Here is a 5,304-nt window from a genome sequence, read left to right as displayed (position 1 = left end):
AGCCCCCCCAGAGGGGACTCCTAATAGGGATATGTATGTGAAGCATGGTCTTTCCTCTATAATGTACAGCACAGTATGGAGGAAATACACCAAAAAGGATCCTGAGTTACGATGGCCTTTGTATGGATCGTTTGATATGCGTAAGATTGAGTATGTGGAGCAGTGTATGTGTAAACGGCGTGCTCGTCAAGATATGTTTGAGTGTGTGCGATTATGGGTGAAGGAAGTGCGTGAGCGAGAAAAACGTGAGAAAGCGCTGTTTGATAAAGAGCAACGGAAGAATGATCATGTGCGAGCGCAGGAAGCGAAGCGTCGGGAGGAAAAAGAACAGACGGAGAGACAAGAGAAGGAGCGTAGGCTGCAAGGGTCAGGTCAATATGCTGTTCGGCAGCCTCTTTATCCTGTCCTTACTAATCTTGATGATGATTTTTTCCTATTAGATCGTTCCCCGCCACCTTATGTAGGTGCGTCTGCTCCGACAGTTCAGGATTCTGGATCGGGTAAAGATAAGATAGACACGCGATCCATGTTATCTCTTGAGCGCTCGGGTGAGCTTCGGAAACTTTCTTATCGTGCAGTTTCAAATAAGCTGTCTTCTGCAGAGTTATTACCGGTTCTGGAAGGATGGCAGGACAGGGAGAAATTGTATTTTGCTGCCATTTTCTCTGATGAAGTGGTTGCTGCCTTTAGAAAATATTCTGATGCCTTTGAGCCACAGGAGATAGGGTCGGATTCTAGAGCACTACGTAATGGTACTTTCTCTCCCTCTCAGGTGCCTGATGCGGTCCGACGTTTGTTTGCGCTACGGGATGAGATGCTTCGACTGCGGGACAAAGCGCGCCGGAACAAGGAGGAGGAGAGCTTGACCTTGCAGGCGGACGACCAGCAGCCGTCTTCCTCCCAGTCAGATAAGAGCGAGCTAGTGCATGCTAAACCCATGCGAGAGGCGGCACCTTTGTATGTTCCTCCTAAAGGAGCGGGAACTAGTGCGGATATTATTTCTGCCGATGCTAAGGGATATTTTGTGTACAATTGGGTTTATACTCCCTGGCATAGGGCTGATGTTATGGCGTTAAAGAATGCATTGCCTGATCCCCGCAAGAATCCAGCGGCCTTTTACGAAGAAGTCGAAGGGGCCTTGAATTCTTGTACTATGACCTTAGCAGATATAGATCTGTTCTTTGGGCTTATTTTACCACCGGATATGTGGCGATCTGTACGGAAGGTGGATGATCAAGCCGCTTTTAAGGCTCGGTGGTCTGAGCTTGAGGATGAGGATAGGGAGAGAAAGCCAGCGCAGAAACCGCCTCAGATTATCTTAGATCTCCCCGCTGCTATTTTGACCAAGTTAAAAACAATTATTCCCCTTAAAAAGATTGACTGGAACATGTTAGCCTCGTGTAAACAGAAAGTTGATGAATCAGTTGCAGATTTCTTTACGCGCTTTGAGGAGACATTTCATGATTTTAGTGGTCAGTCACTTACGGATGATACGGGTCGACACCTTTTTGCTGATAAATATGTGGCGAATTTATTACCGGAAATAGCAGCTCGTTTAAAAGCGAGTGAAAGTTCTTGGTCCACCGCGTCTCCGACAGCCCTCCTGACTATAGCTCAGTATTATGAGCGTCAGGAACAAGAAGCGAAGGGGCAGGAGGAGAAGAAGTCGAAAGATTTAAAAACGAAGGTGATGTTAGCGCAAGTGTATGGTCCGCCCCGTCGGGGTGTCAATAGAGGTAGGGGAGGATTCTATGGTCCCCTTTCGGGTCGATCAGATTTAAATAGGAATCAATGTGCGTATTGTAAACAATCGGGTCATTGGGCCAGAGATTGCCCGGCGTTGTATGCATCGCGTCAGGGGCATAATCAGGGTGCACCGAGAGGTAGAGGGGGTTTCTCGAGTTTTAGAGGGAATTCTAATGATCGTGCTCGTTTTGAACCTACCGTGCAGCAGCGAGATAGACCTAATGTCTTTGATCGACAGCACCAGTATCAAGTGTCAGGGACTGACCGCCCCCCTCCGATGGCCCTCTGGCCCCCCCCCTTCTACTTCCCCCCCCTCACGACCTGCCACTCGACGCGCCTCCCATATGGCCCGGCTATGCCCCGCTGGACAGCTCCTGTCTCCTCTCACACTGCTGCAGAACGATCTCCACCTCCCCCCCCCACCCCTCTCACTCTAGTCCCCACCCGAGTTTTCGACCCTGACCCTGACCCCTACGTTCATGTTGCACACACGGGGAGCAGTTCGGCGACTGGTTACGCTCCCTGGCCGAACCCGTGTTCCACCACAGCAACAGTTGCTATGAGCGTCCTTGCGAGCTATGCTGCAACCTCCTTGTCGCGCTCCAGCTTACGCCACGAGCAGGCCACCGGGGCTCCGCTGCCCGGAGACCAGGGCATTTGGTGGAAAACCCGGCGCCTAGCGCACTTCCTCCTATGAGCCTAGGGGCTAATTGACGGCGCTGCACTGCGGGCTGGCACACAGCGCCCTCCTCTCTTGCAGGCAATGCGCTTCAGATGAGACACGACGAAATACAGAAAAGCACCATCGACTCACTTATATGCAATGTACATACCTAATTCCTCTGCATATGTTCAACTAATTTCCGCCGCCGGACCTCCGGGTTGTCGGCTAAATGGCTGTGTCCAACCATCTGAACGTGTGTATCCTAGTATTGCCGAATCGATGCTTTGGCGAAGGACTGTACATTGCCAATCGATGCAACTGCGGTTAATAAAGGTTTTAAAAAAAAAAAAAAAGTGTCAGGGACTGACCGCTCTGGGTACCATGATTCTCAGCATGCATAGGAATGCGTTGGATGGGGGTTAGAATCAGTTGAAGTGCCGGTTGATCAGAAGGGTCCTTATGTATCAGCGAAGGTTTTGGGTTCTACTGATCGGTTCCTAGTAGATACCGGAGCGACTCGTAGCGCGCTGTCTAAACAATTGGTTCCGAGGGCTCCCCCATCTGGCTTAATGGTTACATCGGTAGAGTTTGATGGTACACTCTCTCGAAGCCCTCTTTCTCGACCCCTTACATTTCAGGTTGATCCCTTTTCTGCACCCTGTCCGTTTTTGCTTGCCCCGAACACGCCTGACAACATTATGGGTCTTGATATGCTCAAGCACTTCAGAGCTACGATCCGCTGCTCCCCCGCTGGAGTACGTGTGATATTAAACGATAATCACCCTCTAACAGAACGGATGTGTGTGGTTGCAGAGGATACTGTGTTAGCTTCTCTCCCTCGTACCTTGTGGGCCATTTCAGATACTGATGTGGGACAGATGGTGATTCCGCCTGTCCATATTAGTGTCCAGGAGGGGGCAGTGTTACCACGCCTCCCGCAGTATCGTATTTCCCAGGAGGGGGAGGAGGCTCTTATACAGATTGTGCAGGATTTGATTAAGGTGGGAGTAGTGGAGGAAGTTCCCTACAACGTCTGTAACAGTCCGATTTTACCCATCTTGAAGAAGGATACGGATGCCAAAGTTTATCGGTTTATCATTGATTTGAGGGAGGTGAACAAGATCGTGATACCTCAGTATCCAGTGGTTTCTGATATCACGACGTTGCTCACTTTGGTCCCGCCAACGGCAACCACGTTTTCGGTTATTGATTTGAAAAATGCTTTCTTTTCGATTCCTATTCATCCTGATAGCCGATACCTTTTTGGTTTCACTCTGAATAATAGGTCTTATCGATTTTGTAGAGTTCCTCAGGGCTACACAGAAAGCCCTAGCATTTACAGTCAAGCCTTGAAAAGGCAATTGGACTCCTTTGTTCTGCCCGAGGGTGTCGCCCTCATACAATATGTCGATGACATCTTGTTGGCGGCTGACACTCCTGAGCTGTGTGAGGAAAGTACGTTATCCTTGCTTTCCTTTTTGGCATTTCACAATCACAAAGTGTCGAGGAAGAAATTGCAATTCTGTAGACCAAAGGTGACTTATTTGGGTCACCTTTTGTCTAAGGAGGGGCGTGCACTCACACCAGATCGTATTCAAGCAATTTTGGACACGCCAGTGCCTTCCACGCAGAAGGACGTGCGTGCATTTTTGGGTCTTGTTTCTTTTTGTAGGCAATGGATATTAGGGTTTTCACACATAGCTAAGCCATTATTAGCTCTTTTGACAAAAGACACACCTATTCCTCTTCCCTGGTCAAATGAGTGTGACATTGCCTTCCAGCAATTGCGACAGGCCCTTTGTTCAGCACCAGTGTTAGGGACCCCTGATTATACAAAACCCTTTTCGCTGTATGTGCATGAGAAAGATGGATGTGCATTATCAGTTTTAGTGCAGATGCACGGCGACAAGCAGCGCCCTTGTGCATACTTTTCGGCTGTACTTGACCCTGTTGCCCGAGCATTGCCTGGTTGTTTTCGCTCGGTTGCAGCGACAGCTGTGTCAATACGCCAAAGTGAGGGAATTGTGTTATCTCACAAGCTGTTGGTATTAGTCCCCCATGCTGTTGATGCCCTGCTTAATCAGACAAAGACGCAGCATTTGACCAGTGCCCGGTTAACGGGATATGAGTTGACGCTTTTGGCTCCTCATATTACGTTAAAGAGGTGTGTAACGTTAAATCCGGCCACATTGTTGCCGTTCCCGGAAACTCAGTCTGAAGCACGAAAAGCACATGATTGTATTCTTGTGACTGAGGAACAGACAAAGGGTCGTATTGATCTCCAGGATACGCCTTTTCCAGATGTAGATGGAGAATTGTGGGTGGACGGATCATGCCTGAAGCTAACAGATGGTATGACTTCAGCAGCATATGCAATTACCACACTGCGAACAATAGTGGAGACAGCACGCATACCACAGAAATCAGCTCAAGCAGCGGAACTTATAGCATTAACACGAGCATGTGAGCTCAGTACAGGATTGTGTGTGAATGTTTATACAGATAGCCGCTATGCCTTCGGAGTAGCGCACGATTTCGGCCTACTCTGGAAGGAGAGAGGGTTTCTAACGTCGCATGGAGTACAGATAATGCATGGAGAGTTAGTTCACAACCTTTTGACTGCATTGACATATCCGAAGAAGATTGCTATAATTAAATGTAGTGCCCATAAGAAAGTGGTTGATAAAGTTGGAGAAGGGAATGCTTTGGCAGACCGGGTGGCACGGGAGACTGCAATGCAGCCTGGTGCTACTGCCATGTATGTAGTGAAGTCGCAGGTAGAAAGATGGCACGATGCAGAGAGAAGTGCTGGAAATACAGAGGACCGCTTCTGACAAAGAACGGGAGCAATGGTCCAATGATGGAGAATTGGATGATGAGGGTTGTTGGAGAAA

The sequence above is a fragment of the Triturus cristatus genome, chromosome 11 (assembly GCF_964204655.1).
Source record: "Triturus cristatus chromosome 11, aTriCri1.1, whole genome shotgun sequence".
NCBI classification, from domain to species: Eukaryota; Metazoa; Chordata; class Amphibia; order Caudata; family Salamandridae; genus Triturus; species Triturus cristatus.
The sequence above is the reverse complement of the archived record's forward strand: the minus strand, read 5'-3'. Positions refer to the sequence as shown.